Here is a 19,453-nt window from a genome sequence, read left to right on the forward strand (position 1 = left end):
GGGGTCACTGTTGTGGTGGAGTGGATTGGATTCACTGTGAGCACTGGGTTGTGTCTACTCAGATTTGAAGCTCTGTTCTGCCATTATTATTAGCTTTGGGATCTTGAGCAAGTTACTTAATCTCTCTGTTCTTCAGTTTCTGAATATATTGAAGATTTAAAGTATGTCTCAGAGTTGTTGTAAGCATTAAATAAGATAATGTGTATAAGTTGTTTTTAGTAATAATGATGATATTCCAGCAGCCACCAGAATTGTGCAGACTCTTGACTGGTTCCCACAATAAGGTGGACAGCTATATAAATATTAGGAAGAGCTGGGCACGGTGGCGCATGCCTGTAATCCCAGCAACTCGGGAGGCTGAGGCAGGAGGATCACAGGTTTGAGGTCAGCCTCAGCAACTTAGGGAGATCCTATCTCAAAATTAAAAATAAAGAAGGCTAGGATGTAGCTTAGTATAGAGCACTCCTGGGTTCAAACCCCAGTGACAAAAGAGAAAAAAAAAATTAGGAAGATATTACTAACGTTCTGATAAAGAAATATTCTGTATTTATCCAATGAGAAAACATTTATTGAGTGCTTACTATATGTTCTATTTGTGTATTTGTTCTGTGGGTATCTATAGGTACACCTTGAGAGAACCTCAGGCATTGAACTCCAACCTTCCTGGCCCTCTGCGGGATGGTTGCCAAGTCTGCCCCCTTGTGGCTAACATCTTGGCCCTAAAAGCAGGACTTGAAGTCAAAAATGGCACACCCTTATTATTTGTTTACCATAAGCAAACCAGAGGCTGCAGATGCGGGAGGCATGGAGCTTATCAAGTGCATAGAAAGGGTAAACTTTCAATGAAATGAATCAAGTGGAGAGACAGGCGTTTGCTGACACTTGCAGCCTGTTATGTTGCCCTTATTGGTTTTACAGGTGTAGTTCATGTTTGTAATACTACATGCTCATCAGTATTCCATTTGCCTTGTCTCCCACACTTTCCACAGATTTCTAGTTCTCTAAGCACTCACGCATGTCTTTGTATACCCTGGAGCATTTAGGGAGATAAATTAGATAGCTCATGTCCTCTATATGTGTCTGTAGTACCGAGTTGAATTCCACATCACCATGAAATTTCAGAAAACTGTACACAAAGTGGAGATCCAGCAAACTTTCAGAGGGATAAGAAAAGCTGGTTTTACAAAATACGAAAGTATTTGAAAAATTTAAAAAGAGAAAAAAATAGGTGCAAAATTTCATTAGTTATCAAACCTAGAAATTGTCAGTCAGTGGAACTGTGCCTTCTGAGGGGAGAGTACTTCCTGCCTATCATTCTGTACCCAAGCTACCAAAAAACGAGTATGAAAAAGAATCAAACATGTTCAGACACAGAGTTTCAAAAATGGGGACTCTTATCACCCCTCTCAGAAAGCTGCTGAAGGATGTGTTCCACTAAAACAAGGGAGGAAACCCAGAGGAAGATTGAACCGGGATTCCAGCACATGAGGCAGGCAGAGGGGAGCACGAAGCTAAAGGACAGTCACGGGCGGACAGTCCAGCACTGCGCCAAGCAGAAGAGGCAGCCTGTTTGCATTGAAGCTGGCCTGAAGACTTGAGGAAAGATTTATTCAAGATGATACTGGCAGTATTATTTTTTTTTAAATATTAAGAAGAGGTTTACACCTTTGGGGGAGAGTGAGGGATTGAACTAGTGATCAAGAGCCATACATATAACCGAATAAGTGACAGAAAGATTATTGATTTTGGTGGAGCTATGGCGGAAAGAAGGAAAAAAAATCATGGTATACTTTCTGTGATTCAGCATTTCATAGTACGTACACAATCAAAATCACGTGAACACTGCGAGTCACATTATATAACCATCATCTTGGGTGATCTAACTTTATTGGGAGGGTGGGGGAATGGAAGTGGGCACCTGTGTGTGGTTGTTGTCTGCCATGTTGGAAAGGCTGTGTCTTGTAAATATCTAATATGGCAAAAATCAGGAAGTGTCAATATACTCATGCTATTTAGAACTTGGGGGTAAATACCTGAAGAATCATCTAATATGAGCTGAAAGCAACTGCCTTGGGAAAGCAGGAAAGGGAGATAGGCAACTTGTATTATTTTAAATATTTTTTAGTTATCAATGGACCCTTATTTTATTTATTTATATGTGGTACTGAGAATCTAACCCAGTGCTTCACACCTGCTAGGTAAGCACTCTGCCACTGAGTCACAACCCCAATCCCTGGCAACTGGTATTTTTGATAGGTGATTCTATTTCTTTAAACTGTATAATTCTCATTTTTAAAACACAAAATAACCCCCAAAATTTAAAAGTTGAATAAGATCAGATGGGGATCTAGCCGCTTCACCAAGATGTCTGGGAATGTGGTCAACTCCATCCTGGATTTGATAATATTTTTGCTAAGATGAACACCAAGGCTCTGACCCTGGAACCTCGGAGGAGTGGATGTCCTCTTAGCGAACTGTGCCCCGCAAGGCTGCACCAGGATATCACCACCTCGGAGAAACCGATGGTCAGAGGCCCTAGTACCCACATCCTCGTCTTGTTTGGCCCTTCTGTGACCTTTTTGTTTTAAATATCTTTTACACCTTGAAGAGTCTAGACAGTCTTATCTCTCACTTACAACTCAAGTCTGTCTGGTCATCCAAAGAACCACGCTGCGGCCTGCTCCCTGGAATCCTGTGGATGAGTAGTGGTGCTGGCCCACAGTCATGGAAACCCAAAGCCTGAGAACTACCCGGAACTTCCCTGCTCACTCTCGGCATCTGCTGAAGGAGTACCCCTTCCTGCCTTCCCTCCTCACCCTTCCCATCACCGCCATCTTAGTTCACTCTCATGGCTTCTCACCTTGGCCCGGTCACCACCTCCTCCTTGTCCTCACTCCTCGCAGTTCACCACCATGTGCTCCTCAGGACCTCCCAGTTCTCTTCAGGTCTCTCCTGCTCTAGCTCTAGAGGGCTCACACTCCTCAGCTTAGCACACAAGGCCTTTGTGACATCGCTCTGGCCACATCTCCGACCGCTACCCACAACCCGCTTTTGCTCCATACAGGTAGAACCACCTGCAGTTCCGCCAGCATTAGGAACCCACCGCTTGGTGTGTGCTTCTCAGTGCGGGGCCAGCCCATCTCCCCCAGGAAGCCAACCCCATGCCCTAAGCGTGATCTAGGGTCTTCTTCCCCACCCTGCATGTGCACCTGATTCGAGCTCCTATCATGCTTTCTCATAAATGCTTCTCGACTTCAACTCACCCACTTCCTGTGAGTTCCTCGAGTTTGTGAATCATGTCTATTCATATTTAAACGCCAACCTTAGCTCCACATCTGGCCCATAGAAGGGACATGAAGGACTGACTTCACTTCTCTGGTGTGTTTCCTAGGGGAGTTCCACCCCCAGGTGGCCTCAAATAGACAAAAACATGACCCACTCGTTCCGGGCATTCATGACTCCTTTCTTCCTTTTGTTTCCCCTTTTCTTTTTTAGGGTGCCTCTCCCATGGTATTTGGGCCCCACAATCACCCCTCACACGGCCCAAAGGGTAGGACTGTTGAAAGGGTGTCCCTGTGCCAAGTGGACGTCTGGATGCCTTCCTTGATCAGGTCCTCTCAGTTCAGGGCTTTTCTGAGTCTTTCCTTGAGGGGATGTGCCCAGGGCCTACCCAGGCCCAAGGGCAGAGGAAGACCACTCTTCTTAGGAGAAAGTCAAGATTGAGGACTCCTTCCTGGACAGAAGACACCAGGCTCTGTCCAGGACACATGGTTTGAAATCGATTTCTCAGTTCCCTGGAAATACAAGAGATTCTAGAAAGGCCTTAGATGGTATTAGTCCTTCTCTAAAGAAAAGGTCCACAGATGTGGGTCCCATTTTATTTCCTCAAGCTGTATGTTCTTGAGTGTTTATGACTGCCCACTTTGATTCTTCTTATCTTTTATGTATTTTAAGTACTTCTTAATTAGAAGACAAAAATGTTGCTCCCAACTCCAGATATGAGAAAGACCTACCTAACTAAAACACAAGAGTCAAAGAGGAAGGGATATTTAAATGGTCTTGTTTTGCATAATCTATAGAAAGCCCAGAGCTGAGCCAGGCTCTATTTGCATAGCCAGCTAGAGGAACTGTGTGCAGCTAGATTTGTTGGTCGTCAGGGGAACAGTCAAAGGCATGTGGATCACAAAGTGAAGGGGCACTGACTGAGCAGGGTCATTGGGCTGGAGAAAGGACAGACAGACTAGACTCTTCTAAGTCAGCCTCTGAGTTTGTGGGGGATTGAAGGATGAAACCCAGACCCAGGGAACTGTGTTGGAGCCATTCATTCTCTGACCCACTGAACTTCCCGCAGGCCAGGCATGGTGCTGGCTGAAGGGGAAACAAACCCAACAAAGATGAGTTTCTTCCTGTCCAGGGATCCACTGACCACTAGTGTGAGACAGGTGTGTGATCATATCATCCAGGGAGCACAGAGAAGGCCATGGCTGAGTTCCTGGCTGCTTCATGGGTTGTCCAAGCAAGGGATTAAGGGAGCTTCTCAGAGAGGTGGTTGGACAGGGTCTTGAGCAGTAGGTAGGACTTGCACAGGCTGTGGCAGGTACTGAGGATCCAGTAGTGAGCAACACAAATGGGGCCCCTCCTGCCTTCTAGGAGCGTGTGGTCTAGGCAGAGGTCACACGTCAAACACTCCCATATTCAGCTAAGTAAAATTATAGTAGGTGCCGTGAGTGTTGGTAAAAATCACAAATTCCCTTGATCTTAAGTCAGATCTTAAGGAAAGGTGTTCCTGCGAGTGGTGGTGCAGCCTGTGATCTCAGTGACTCAGGAAGCTGAGCAGGAGGATCACAAGTTCAAGGCCAGCCTCACAACTTAGCAAGGCCCTGTCTCAGAATAAAAAGGACCGGGGACGTAGCTCAGTGGTACAGCACCCCTCGGTTCAATCTAAAAAGAGGAAGAAGGAGAAGAGAAGAAAATTCATTTGGCAAAAAGAGGGGAAAGGGCATTCCAGGCAGAGGGAACAGACTGTACAATGGCCCTGAGCCAGGAGGGAGCAGGGCGCTTTGAAGGAGTTGACCAAAGCCAGTGCGGCTGGATTGGAGTGAAGGTAAGAAATGAGAAGGAAAGGAGTGGATTCTCGTAGGCCTTATTAATGGGATTTTTTTTTTTTTTAAACAAAAAACTTCATCCTAAGAGCAAAGGAGAGCCACTAGGAGGTCTGCAGCAGATGAGGGACATCATCAGGTTTGTCACCTGGCTGGCCCAGTTCTGGCGTCTCTGCAGAGAATCCAGTTGCGGTGGGGACCCAGAGATCTCTGGGGAGGCTGCTGTGATCACTCACTGAAATTGGATTCTGCATTGAACAAGAGCAGCGACAGAATGGAGGGGAGTGGGCAGGTGATGGACGGCGGGGACTGGACTGGGACTGTGGGGCATGGGTGGGAAAGTTGGAATCGGGAAAACGCCCTTCCTGGGTTTCTGGTGGGACCGTGAGGGCAGATGGAGCTGCCGCCCAGAGGGGTCCCGCAGCATCAGCCTGAAACTCCTGCGGAGCAGGACGGGAGGTCGCAGAGGGGTGCCTGCAGGTGATGGCCCTGCTCCGTTACATCCCCCACTGTCCTCTCCTGTGTCTTCCATTCCGTCCCGTCCACTGCCCCAGTCACTGCCAGGCGGAGGCCAGAGAACCTACTATAAATTCAGAGCGCAGATTTCCATGGAAACCTATGGAATAATCACATTTTATGGAAGGAAGTGTGGGCAGAGCCCCTGTCCTCATCCTGCCTCTTGGCGTGAGACTCTCCTTCCTCGCTGCCGCCAGGCTACGGGGGCCGCTGTTCTGGTTCCCCTGAATTCTGTGAATAAGTAGAAGAATTAGAAATAAACAACTCCAAAACGCCCCCAAAGAAGGAGGGATTCCTTGTAAGGTTTCCAAGCCAGCTGCGCACAAAGCCCCTGCAGCAGGTGTGGCAGCTGCCCGGGTTCTGAGTGCTCCCCGAGAGTGCTCCCTGGTGTCTCCCATGGGAAACGAGAGTGCTGGCCGTACCCCAGCTTTTCTCCAGTCGTTTCTCTCTTTTCACTGTCGAGTTGGTTGTGAATGACAGGTGCCCAACTGGAAGCAGCCTAACTCCAGAGCGAGTGGTTTCCAGAACACTGAGATGGGAGGAGGAGACGCTCACAGACCTCCTGGAGGAGTTGATGGGTCCAGTGCAGGAAGGGCAGGGCGTGGCTGCAGGCTCCGGAGTGACCAGAACCAAGGGCTGCCGCGCACTCAGGACTTGCCTTCTCTGACTCTCCCTGCCTGCCTGCTTCCTTCCCTCTCGCTGAAGTTTAGCTTTCTCCACAGGACAGCCAACATGGCAGCCGTCCAGGCTAGATTTCATCTTTAAACAGTTTCAGCTGACTGGGAGGGACTGCCCCAAATTTGTATCCTAAATGCAAGCTCCCAGGTGCCCATTCCCAACCTTGTCAACCATAACTTTGGGAGCAAGGGCATCTCCCCAGAGGGTCCTGTTGGAGTGGAAGGGGGAACAGGTCCCAGAATGAGATGAGCAATCCACCAGCCAGATAAAGCGGTGATGCCTTCCACCACCCGTAAGCATCGAGCGTCACATACCTTTAGAAATGAGGGACCCACCACCAAAGTTGTTACATCTCTTCTTCTTTGGATCATTCATTCAAAGTAATGTGAATCTGTGCTCCTGGGCCTGCACCACTTATATCTGATTTAGAATTAACTGTTTCCTTATTTTCCTTCAAAACAGAGACCATTTTTTGTTCAATTTTCATTGACAGGGTCTTTACAAATAAAGCTGTGATAAACATTCTTTTAAAAAAAGAAAGAAAAGAGGCACCTCGTTCCCTGTGTTGTCAGTGCTCGTTGGCATCATCCCCCTTGAAAAGACCACCACTCACCACGACGTGATTCAGGAGCACCCCCGCCTTCAAGGGCTGCCTGTGTCCATAATTTCTCATGCACAGTAATCCGTGCGGTTCTGCAGATAACTCAAGAACCCAAACGCAGCTTTGTGTCTTCAGTTTTTCTGCAGACTCAATGTTTGCACAGCTCTCTGTATGACATTTTTCCTTTCTGGTCTTGCTGACTTGTTTTTCATTCCCTAACATGCTTCTTAGTCCCCAGGGCTCCAAGAACTCATTTATCTTTCCTACCGGAGAGCAGGTTTCTGGCTTTCTGACCCCCAGAGTCCCAGACTGACTGACTGAAACTCTGATTCTGAGCAGCGATTCAGACAGCAGTGTTCTGAGATCATCTCAGGTGGCATGGGGGTGACTCAAGGGTGGCAGCTGTCCAGTCCTAGGAGGACAGGCTGCCCTGTCTGGGGCACTTACTTCTCTCCCTCCCTAACCTACCCCGAGCATCTGGCTTACCTCCTCTCATTCCTCCTCCAGCCCTGTCTCCACCTTGGCTTTCTCATCTGTCTGCCCCCCACCTTCCTCCCCTTAAGCTATAGTTTGGATCTTAAAGTCCCCAAAGGCCCTGTGTTAAAGGCTTCTTCTCCAGCTTGGTGCTATTGGAAGGTAATAGACCTGTTAAGAGGTGGGGCATAGTGTGAGGTCCTCTGGTTACTTGAGGAGCATAGTGGGATCCCAGGCCCTTCCTCTCCCTCTTTTCCTTCCTTTCTTCCATTGCTGAGGATTGAATCCGGGGGCGCTTCACACACATCAGGCAATTGCTTTTTCACGGATCTGTACCCCTGGCTCTGCTCTCTTTTCTTTCTCTTCCCAACATGAGATGAATGGCTTTTTTCCAGTGCATTCTCCCATGGTCTCCCTGCCATGAAGTGCTGATGCACTACATGCCCCAAAGCAGCAGGGCCAACTGAGGATGAACTGAGACCTCCATAACTGTGAGCCCAAGTAAGCCTTTTGCCTTTATAAATTAGTTATCATGGGTATTTGTTACAGTAATAGAAAACTGATTCACATATCTTAAATTTTTAGGGCTTATTCCCAAACCATGACCGTTGTTATACCCAACTCCTCGGCACCCCTTCACTTGACTGCACCTGCCCAAAGCAACTGGGGCAAGTAATCAGGACTGAACATCTGAAACCATGAACCAAGGTGAAATTTTCCTCCTTTAGATAGCTTTTCTCGGTATTTTGTCACAGCAGTGGAACACGGACTAACACACTGTGGCTGATAACAATTTATTGAATATTTCAAGATGACAGGTAGAGAGGATTTTGAATGTTCCCAACACAAAGAAATGATACATGTCTGAGGTGAAGTACATGCCAGTTACCCCGATCTGATCATTGCATATTGTATACATGTATTGAAATATCATGCTGTACCCCATAAATATGCACAACTACTATGTGTCAGTTAATTTTTTTAAACATTTAAAAGTATGTTGATTTTAAAGATTAAGTGAATAACAGCACAGGTGGTTCATAGATGCAGAAGAAATGGTGGTGGTTGTATGTGGATAGTGACACCAAGTTAGAGAGATTAAATATAAGCTCAGATAGAAAATAGTTACCAGATTCATGCGGTGGCGACAGCTGGTTCACATGATTGCTTCTGTAGATATGGCCCAGCCCTGCCGGTGAATCAGGCAACCACAATGTGACAACTACTGGCACAACCTATTTCCATCTCCCATCTCCCCACAGCCTCGGTGGCACATGGCAGAGACTCATGCTCCCTGGTGTCCTGGACCCAAGTATCATGCCAAAAACTTGCTTCCCTTTTGCTTCCTTTGGAAGATGATGCAGCCCTACCATCTCCAGGGCCGTCAAAAGGCTGCTCGTGGCCAGTGCGTTGGACAGGTTTGTGGCATCGGAAAGACTCTGTGGGGTCTTGACATTGCTAAAGTTAGCGAGGGGTGGAAGGAGGGCAGGGGCGGAGGGTGGTGCGGGGGTGGCGATACCCACACGTTCATTTATTCATTTAGCCAACATTGTTGAGCCCTAACCAATGTCTGGCACTGCTCCAAGCACAGAGGCCCTGATGGTGAGCACAGGGACAAGGTCCTGAACTTCCTGACTGTGGATGGGACAGTCAGTGGGTGAACAGCTTGCGAGGTATCCTGTGTGGTAGCAAGACAGAGATAAAGAGTGGGACGGTAGGTGGGGGAGACCTGGCTGAGGAAGAGACGCTGGAGCAAAAGTGAGGAAGCAGGCCACGTGGATGTCGTAGTCAGAACGCAGCAGTGCGGCCCGGAGGCACAGCGGGGAGGCAGCTCAAGTCTTCAAGGGGAGACGCCTGTGGGAACTGGCCCTGTGTCCACTTAGAAGCCAAGGGACTCACAAGCACCCAGTGTGTAAAGCAGGAGGACGTGTGCACATGCTCCGCTTCCAGACGTGCCCCGGGGGCACATGTACACCCAGCGGGGACAGCAGTACCTCCTGGCACGAAGCAGGGGCAGCTTTGTGACCTAACATCCGGTCTCAGGACACCTAAGTCAGAGGAAGAAAAGGGCTGGCATCTTGATGGCTGCAATTTGTTTTTGAGGCAAATGACTCCAACAACTCAGCCCGCTGAGCCTCCATTGAAACCCAGATGACCGTGATATGTTGGCATCAGACTTGATAGAAACCATGACATGTTCTATTTGGTTTCAGCGCCTCTGCCTCGCGTATTTCCCTCCCTTGCCCTCCCTCCAGTCTCTAGCCATCTTATTCCCTCTCTATTCTCCTGTGAATCAGAAAAACTAGTAGGAGTGTGGCAAGTGAAAATTCTGTCTACAGTGTGAATGGTTGATATGACAAAGGGTTAATTCTCACTAGGAGCATTTGTTTTTGATTCTGATAAATATTGCAAGTCATAGGAATGACGTTTTAAAATAGGATTTGAGATGTCAGTCCAGGCATGAAAGAGGTCATTTGTTTTTAGGAAAGTCTGTATATGTGTGGGGTGAGGGACTGGGATTGGGGCCAGTTCTTATGTTCCTGGGATCCTGTTCCGTGGGCCTCCAGTCATTTCACAGAAAAGCTGATCTCATTCACTGTCCTATGAGGGCACTGGACATGGTTACTTTAGCACAAGCACATTTTGTCAAGGGAAATTTTAGCATCTTTAAAAACCTATTAAGATTCTCATCTTTCACAAATGAGTATACAGTAATGCACCTAAGTATTCATCCTGTTCCAGACTTGGTTATATCCTTCAGCCCTGCTTCTTCCTGCTTACCCGCAGTGACGCGTATCAGAGCTGACAAGTTGAAGTATCCCCCAAATCAAGGATTTCACCTCGCTCACTAAACCGTACCAGTCGAGGAGCTACCGATCTCTTCCAGGCCCATTCTGATCCAGGCTGCTGCTCTGGACCATGCTTTCTACCAGCAACCGTGTTTCTTGAGTCGAGGGTTTACTGTGTTGAGGGATGAAGGGTTTTTACCTAGGGGTCTATGAAAGACGTTCAGGAGTCTACGAACCCCTGACACCGTATAACCCAAATCTGATGAGTACACATGTATTTTATAGAGGGTGGAGATATACAGTCCAATGACTCCCCCCGCAAATGTAAGATCTTGCTAATTTAGATATCTAATCTATATATTTCAGGTCAAAGAAAAATATGCTTTATAGAATGCCACCTGATGTCTGCCCTTGCTATACTGTGTTGATTTTTTTCACCACGGGCCACCAGTTTGTGTAGCACAAAATCAAATATAGATTTCCTGACACAAATATGAGCTTCAGAGGCAATCTTTGAGGACTACCCAGAGAAGTTACTAGATTCATTTTGGGCAAAGTGAAGCAAGTGTTTTGAGACCATCCTGCATCAAGCAGGAGATCCTTATTCTCCTTCCATTCGCAGCAAGATTCCAAAGAGCTGGATCTAAAAGAAAAAGTTAGCCTCTGGCTTCCATCTTTCAGGTATGCGGGGCTCGGAAGAAGAGCCGGAAAGAGCTGCGGAAAGGGCCAAGGGTAGGAACTGCTTCTGCTCACCTGCCATCCTTCCTATCTGTATTTCAGTTACCACTGACGTCATTCCACAGTCACGCGTTTCAGACTGAAGTAACTTCTTGGGCAGAGCAGGATCGTCGAATTGGAATCTGAAGATCAGAGTTGGAGCCCCGCTCTGGGAACTTGGGAAAGCCATGTGGATCTCCCTGGGCTTTGGATGAAATTAGATGCCACTGTTTAAGAAAGTACCAGGCAGACAGTTGGCGCTTGATAAATGGAACCAAGCAGAACCTACACTGAAGGCAGAGGTCAACCTGAAAGGGGACGTGATCAACTTTGACCTTCATGGTGAAACGCCTTCGGAGGTTGTGTATGGAGACCAGGTGGATCCCTGAACCTATGGAGATTTGCGTCCCTGCCATTCATTCACACATCTGTCTGTCTACCTATCTATCTATTTATTATTTTTGCAGTTCTGGGGTTGAACCCAGGGGTGCTACATTCCCGTCTCTTTGTACTTTTTAGTTTGAGACGGTTTTGCTGATTTTCCCAGGCTGATCTTGAATCTGTGCTCTTGCATCGGCTTCCCGAGTTGCTTGGATTTCAGGCATCGGCCATCCTACCCGGCTCACATATCGCTTTAGAGCTGGGCTCTGGGAGACGCTGTGAGGAAGCCCAAAGAGGTGCCAGCCTACAATTAGAGTCCAGCGCTCTATCCAAGCCTCAGCCAAAGCAGTGGCTGGCTGCCAGAGGCGGACCCCTCTGGTCCAGTTCTCTCTAGGCTGCAATGTGGGAGGCAGAGGGAACCAGAAGGAAAACTGGTCACCGCGGTTCCCTTTCATGTCACTAGGTGGCAGCACCAGCCGAGGACTGCTGCCATCCTGGTTTTGGCATAATTCTGTAGTCTTGGAAACGCCCCCACAGAGCTCAACCTTGGTATGCAGCCCTGGCTTTGGAGGCAGCAAAGGTGAGTCTGAGTCCTGTCACCACTCTTGGCTGTGTGACCCTGGGGGGACCAGCTAACCTCGTTTGAGTCTTTTTCTAATCAGTACAATGGGGACAGCAGTTCCTAAAACCTGAGTACAGAAAATGAGGTCATGATCAATGGCAGTCACTTTCCCCCCCCCCCCCCCATGGCAGAGTCCCCTTCCTCCCGCACACAGTGCCCTTACTGTACCCTTTCTCTTTCAAGAGCACCCAATGCTTATTTCCAGTAAGCACATAGTGGGTGAGTGAGAAGGCTGGGGAAGGTCTGTAGTGTTATTCTTCTAGAACAACTTTCCCCTCCTATCCTTTCTTTTCCTTTTCATTTTCTTTCATCTACCCTGTGTGTGTGTGTGTGTGTGTGTGTGTGTGTGTGTGTGTGTGTGTGTGTTAAGTTTATATTTTTTAAAAAATATACATGCTAACCACCTGCACTATGCAAAGCCCTTGGCTAGGCAGGCACAGGTGGGGACCAAAGGGAAAAGAGAGCAGTTATAAAGACACACTGGAGAGCCCCTTCTTCTGAGGGGCTCACAGCCCCCTGGGTGCTAAGCTGATATCCAGGTGGTGTGCACCCAGGGCAGCTGAACTGATTGTCAGAATATTAACATATTTCCTCTGCAGCTGGTCAACAGCTCTGACCCAGTGCCCCACCATAAGCAACACAGAGGCAAGCCTTGACCCTACTCCAGTCCATTCCAATTGACTGGTGCCTGGCGTGAATTTTGAATATTGTTCCTAAACAGTTAGGCTGGTATATTAGTCAACTTTGTGCTTCAATAACAGAATAACTGAGGCAAGCTACTTATGAAATAAAAGGAGGTTTATTTAGCTCATAGTTTTGGAAGTTCAAGTTCAAGGTCAGGTAGCCTTATTTCTGTGGGTGTCTGGCAATGGCAGGAGCACATAGTGGCTTGAGCAGTCACATCTTAGGAAGATAACCTCTTCTCTAGTTCAGAGGATTGGTTTGTGTGTGGTGTTTATGTGTGCAGAGTGGATGGGGCACGGCAGGCAGTGAGGCAGACAGACCAACTTCCATTGTCCATCATCATGGAAGCAGAGCTTTGAGTAATAGAATGGAGACTGAGGAGAGTAGACTAAGGTGGATCTCCTTTGACAAAGCCCTACTTAGGACTCTGGCTTGCCTTTTCTTTGATCCTGGCTCTTGCCTCTGTCTGATAGGTGACATCTAGACATAAGACTAAACGCTAGACGACAGTATAACTCAGGAGACACGATTCACTACCCTACCTCCTCCCGCTCCACCTGGGGCTTCTGTCCTCAATTTCTACCACCTCCATGGGAATGAATCCCTTCCTTCAGTTTCTGCTGTTTGTGGTATGTGTGTGTTGCTTGGGAGCAAACCCAGGGCCTTGTGCATGATGGGTAAACACGCCACCACTGAGCTACATCCCCAGCCCTGATTCCTGATCTTAAAAGATCTGATTGATGCCTACTGTCCATATGTTGGTTGGATGTTTCTTTCTTAAAATTGTATTCCATTGTCCTAATAAGGATTGTCTTGGATTTTACGTTCCTAGAAGCTGGGCACCGTGCTCCATCCATTCATTCACCTATCCACCTCTCCGTCTATCCATTTATTCATTCAACAAATATTTATTTGAATTCCCATGTGTGGCAGGCTTTATCCTGTTGTGCAAGGGACTGAGAATACCAAGATGAGCAAAACAGGAGCAAATTATGCCTTTATTAAACCTAGGGTTCCATCACAGAGACAGATGTTACCAAAGAGTCACACAGATCAATGTGAATTTCAGTCTGTTTATGACTAGGAAGGGAGACCACATGGTGCCGTGAGACCACGTGATCATGGGGGTTCTGAGTTAGCCTGGGGGTCAGACAAAACTTCCCAAAGCTGGTATTTGCAAAAAAGGTGGGGAGTTAAGACTGAACAGCCAGAGACTGGCTATGCAGATGGGGCTAGAGAATTGGGGGAGGGGGCAGAGCCAGTGCAGAGGAAAGGAGTGGAGTGAGGAGCTTGGGGACAGACCCTGTAAGGTCTCCAAGTCCCACCAGGGTGTGTCTTCAACTTAGTAGTGACCTTGAGTGATGCTTAGACCCCGATCATGCTGGCATTTTGTGTGTTCGGGGCTGGTTTCACTGAGAGATGTGCTCATGGGAGTGGGCTGGGCTGGGATCACCTGGTGCTGATCTGATTCTCAGCCTGTTTTCACTGCTCCGGTGGCACAAATATAAAAAATTGATCTCTAGGAACAGGGACCTCTGTTGATGGCTGCAAAATGGTTTGGAAAATTTATGGTCAGTATCTTCAAATGCCTGCAGATAGAGGTGAGAGATGATGCCTTTAACTTTTCAGACGTGGATACTTATGAGAAAAAACGAAAAGGTAAAATCTCATGGCCGTTCCTAGGTCTCCATACTTTAGAATTCTTTATATTTGGCCATGGAAGTTTATTAAAAATGGAGACTGTGGACCCACCTGAAGGATGAAAGAGATGGAGGAAGAGTTCATGAGAGCCAAGGAAAGTGGAAGATATGATCCAGGATGTGACCTTTCCAGGCTGGCCAATGCCCAGGGTTTGTTTCCAAGGAGGGGGGATGGGCAAGGCTGTCTGGGTAGGCTGGTGGCTAATGGTCTAGTGCTGGGGAGCTCGACAGCCAGCTGCAGGGGTTTTCAACATCTGCACTACCAAGGCTGGAGACTGGATACACCTGTGTTGTAGGGGCTGCCCTGTCCTTCTAGCATGTTCAGCGACATCCCTGGCCTCCTCCCTTTAGATGCCAGTAGCAGCTCTCTTCCAAGCTGTCACAACTGAAAATGTCTCCTGACCCTAGCAAATGCCTTGTGTGTATGGTGTGTGTGTGAGGGTCACCCCCGATTTAGAACCCCTGAGCTCGGGGAATTGTTTAAATTCTTTGCTTGGTTCTTGGTCCCTTTGGCTCCTGCATTAGACAGAATTAGGTTAAGTTGCATTTAATAGAAAATCCAACTCACAGGAGTGTAGCAGAATGAACTCTTCCCGTGGTCGCTTAAAAGAGGTCATCTAGAGCTGTTTCCACCATCACATTTCTTCAGTGTCATAGGGACCCGGGATCTCGTCCCTTCCTGTAAGCACTGTTTTCTCGTGGAGAAAGGCCTGTGCCAGCTGAGACCTCCTCACCCTTTAAAGAAGGTTCCCATAAGCCCTACCTAGCAATTTCTGCCGACTTCTCACGGGCCGGAACGGTGTCACGTGCCCTCCTAGCTGCAAGACAGCCTGGGAGATGTGACCTTTGCAATGTTTCCATTGCGGTCAAAATGAGGGTTCTGAAGTATGGAAAAAGGAAAGGACAGCTTTGGGAGGGCAATGCTCAGTCTCCGCCCCCCTCAACTCGGTTTCTAGGTGCAGTCACGACCTCAGCAGTCTCTCCATAGGGATCTTCCAGGGGAAGCCAGACAAACCTGAGTAGCAATGGCATTTATCTGTACAGATTTTCAATTAAATTCCTCTGAGGCAGGGTTCTTATCTTTGTCTACCAGTGGATTGTTGAAGCCAGGATCAGTTTTATTTTTTGTTTTGTTTGTACTAGGGATTGAATTTAGGGGCACCTAATTCCCGAGCTATATCCCCAGTCCTTTGTCTTGTTATTGTGAGACAGGGTCTTGCTAAGTTGCTGAGGCTGGCCTCAAACTTGCAATCCTCCTGCCTTGGCCTCCTGAATTACTGAGATTACAGGTGTGCACCACAATGCCTGACTCCAGGATTGGGCTTTTTATTTTATTTTCCTGGATAGGGATTAATTCAAATTACATAACCATTAGTTTAAAAACAAGATATTTTGGAGGGATACATCTCTGTTTCCTTCCATCTCCTGCTCCCCTTGTACCCACGCAAAGCCACTGCCCTGGCAAGAAAGCCTGTGATGTTCCATTAGGAACTCATTCCTTTGGGTCAAGCATGATGTGCACAGCTGCCTCCAAATATGCCAATCCTGTCTATAAGAGACAAAAGAGGGTGGAGTCTTTACTACCTTGATGTCAGCCTTAGTTCACTAGCCTCTTTCTCTCTTTGGAATTCCTGAGCAGCTTTGGGATATGGAAACCAGTGGAGGAGAAGGGAACAAGGTCAGAGGACTAGACATAGCCTGTCTGACCCCAAAAGAAGTGGGACACTCAGCTGTCTCGCCTCCTCCACCACAAAGCCGCACCCACAACTGCTACATTCATGAACAGTGCTGGTAAGTGTTGGTCCACAGGCAGCAACTCTGTGACCTTTGTGATGAGTTTGTCTCCCTTTCTCTCTCCACCCACGCTTCTCAGCCGGAGGAATGAAAATCTGGCTTTCTCGTAATTGGCTTCAACATTCACTCAAGGACTGACGCTGCTAGGAAGAGGTGAGCAGCAAGGACAGCAGGTGGGGAAGCCAACAGTCCCCAGGAGTCCTCAGGTCAAGGCGGTTGATCGACAGCAACCAGGCTATTTTGCATCCATTTCTTGCTATGCAGGGCCTTGCCGGGACCTGGGCTTTCTCAGGAGACATCACTGACCTAGACTTGTGTGACAGATGGGCCAGACCCTGCGGTGTCATCTTCCGACTCAGGCATGAAAGGCCCCTGCTCTGGACTCCTGACACTATGGGGACCAGCCCCGGCTTCCTCTTGCAGCACCCTTCCTGTGAGGCAAGGAGTCCTAAGGACCAAGGAGACATAACTCTTAGGAGCTCTGTGTCCCCCTTTAGACCATGCCCCATGTATCCAGAACACAGAATGCCCCGAGTTGGCCCTGAGCTTCCTACTGGAGCTATGGCGCTCTTCCCCGGATCCTTCTTCCTGAGGGTGGGGCAGGCCACTCCTCTGCGCACCCCAGATACGAGGTGGCCAAGGGATGGCTGTCTGTGGGGGTGGAGATGGGAGGAACCTGGTGTTGCAGTCTGATTTGTCCACCTGCATGAACTTGAGGCCCTGTGGTCCAGGAAGAGTCCAAAGAGGGACAAGAAGAGGGCGTGCTGCAGCCTGAGGTCGCTTCCCCCTCACTACCTGTGTCAGTGGAAATGCGACACCCAAGCCTTCCCCACTCAAAGCTGGCCTTTCGGGGTCTTTGCCAAGGGAGAATGTATTTTGGGGAGGATTTGTAAACTTGGTTTATGACATTTAAATATTTAGACATGATATGTGGTCTCCATTTGTATTTTTGTCCCAGGCCTTGCAAAGGTCAGTCCTGACCCACTAATGTATTTTGTTGGTCTGCAGAGCATTTTAAAAACTGGGAGATTTTCAGGAGGGGTGCTGTAGTTCAGGGGTCTAGTGCCTGCCTAGCATATGTGGGGCCTTGGGTTCCGTCCCCAGCAACACACAATCATCACCATCACCATCACCATCATCATCATCATCATCATCATCATCATCAATTGGGATATTTCATGTAGAAATTCTGATTTTGATTTTCGTGACAAATTGGAAGAAACGGAAACCCCTGTACCTGAATTCCCACATGGCCCCGTGACATGGACTACAAAGTGCCGTGCCCTCAATCCTCGGGTGACCACGCTCTCCTTTGTCCTATGTGCCATGAGTTCCATGCATGTCAGTGTCTGCCTAGAGGCATTTGCGTGTGGGTCAACTGGCCCACCAGGAGGGGGCTGGGAAGACGGAATAGCCCACGTCAAAGCCCTGGAAGATCAAATCTCTACTGGTGGCTGCCGCTCTGATTTCCCTGAGTGGAGATGAGGTCAGCACTGGCACTTGCCCTCGCCTCAGCCATCTTCTGTCTACCAGGCTGATCAGAAAGGAGAAGTGGAACTTTCTGGGGTCACTAGAAAGTAGAGAATGAAAGGGGAAGAGAAGCCCCTGCCGCGAGTTGGGATCCGTGCACGTGAGTCCTGCATGTCTAGCTCTGGCCCTGAGTGTCATTCAGAAGATGCCGGACCCAGGTCATGTGCCTTTTGTGGGGGTTTCTGGGGGAAAATCACAGTGCTGAAGCAGGGGTGGGGAGAGAACTCTCTGACTGGAAGGAAGCTTGCCCTTGAAAGGCCAGGCCCTGGCAGGGTTAACTGTCAAGACAGCTGCACTCAGAGTTCCAAAGAAAAATAAATTCTACGCACTGCATGCAACATCTGGAATGACTGGCTTCTTTGCTCTGCCCACGGGGAGTGGTTAACAGGGGGTGGGGAAAGGGCTCGATAGAGCATTAACTACCAAAGAACCGGGTCCCAAAGGAGATGGACAGGAGAGCCTCCTCTTCACACACCCCAGTCCGCACTGGGTCTCTGCACTGGGAGAAGAACCCCATGTCTGTTTTGTTGGAAGATCAAAGGTTAAGATTCCAGATTCTCCATCAGAAAGAAAGCTCATGTTCAGGGGAAGTCTTTGGCGCCATCTCCCAGTCTCTGAATTATAGGTCTCTGCCCACTTCCCACGTTTGGGCATCCGTGAGTAGTGGCTTTGCAGGTGAGAGCCCCAGTGACTACAGTTGCTTCCAGAGGCCGTTAGGTCGGACTCCTCTCCTAGCGAGGCCACAGGGAGGCCAGGTGACCACATGCTGGGAGCACTCTTTTTTCAGGCTACAGTCTACAGAGTTTAATACAATAGACCAACCCGCATCCTCCCAGAGATCTGGAGAGACGTGGGGTGGAGCAGTCTAGAGTTGAAACCTGGCCTCAAACTGGCCAGCAGGCGGAGGAGGCCCCCACACAGGGAAATGCCAGTTCCTCCTTCCCCCTCATCCCAGCATGGCTGCCGCCAGGGAAGGAGCACGTAGTGACTGTCTTTCTGAAGGACCAATGGATGAGACGGGGAGTGGTTACTGAGGCCACACACACAATGGTCCCCAGTTGGTGAGCCCAGGCCATAGAAGTGGACAGGCCCCTGCAGCCTCTGGGGATGTGGCCACTATTGCCCTTGGGCACTGTTGTGGCTGAGTCTGGGGCATGCAGGCCCAGATCCCCGTCAGCCGGGGGATCTCTGAGGAGCAGGTGGACATCAGAGCAAGGACGTGGAACACCCTGGTGTCAGACTCTGCCAACACTAGAGACAATGCTGAGTTTGCCGAGCCCCTTGAAGTGCTCGGGGGTCAGCCCTCTGGGCCCCTGGAGACAGGCATCTCACATACTCTATCAGCGCTTTCTAAGGGAAGTGGGCTCTTTGGCAGGGCACAAGGCCCACTGGCAGGAGTTCCTATGAACAGAGGTGACCGGCCGGCTTGAACCTGAGAAGCTGCCTTTGTGTTACTCATTACCTTGCCCTAGGCCTGGCGCACAGCAGCCCCAGGACTGGGCTGCATGACTGGGGCTGGCTGGCTGGGGAGCTGTATGAGGGGCAGGTGATGGGTCCACCTGACTTCCATCACTCCAGCGGCCCTCGCCCTGGGTCTTCTCCCTGACTAGAGAACAACCTGCTCACAATCTAGAAAGCAGGAGGCCATGAGCATTGCGAAGGATCCAAAAGGCATGGTAAACAGAGGTGGGGAGGAAAATCAAGAATATGCCCTGAGAGAAGGTTGAAGATGCATTGAAACAGGCCCATCATCTCAGGTAGACGAAGGGACAGGGTCATAGAGGGACACTGCCTTGTCAAACTGGTTTCTTTTAATATATTTATTTAGAAAACTCACCCTTTCCTGCCCTCCTCCCTCTGTGCCT

At 48.8% G+C, this 19,453-nt stretch overlaps 1 long non-coding RNA gene across 1 annotated transcript; it reads left to right on the top strand.

The window, feature by feature from the left end:
* Nucleotides 1-5,191: 5,191 nt before the first annotated feature.
* On the top strand, nucleotides 5,192-17,937 carry LOC306655047. The gene is made up of 4 exons (XR_013762167.1): nucleotides 5,192-5,394; nucleotides 8,634-8,789; nucleotides 10,159-11,838; nucleotides 16,138-17,937. It is a non-coding gene; the product is annotated as an uncharacterized lncRNA (long non-coding RNA).
* Nucleotides 17,938-19,453: the final 1,516 nt, after the last annotated feature.

This window comes from Sciurus vulgaris (assembly GCF_902686455.1).
Source record: "Sciurus vulgaris genome assembly, chromosome: 2".
Lineage (NCBI taxonomy): Eukaryota > Metazoa > Chordata > Mammalia > Rodentia > Sciuridae > Sciurus > Sciurus vulgaris.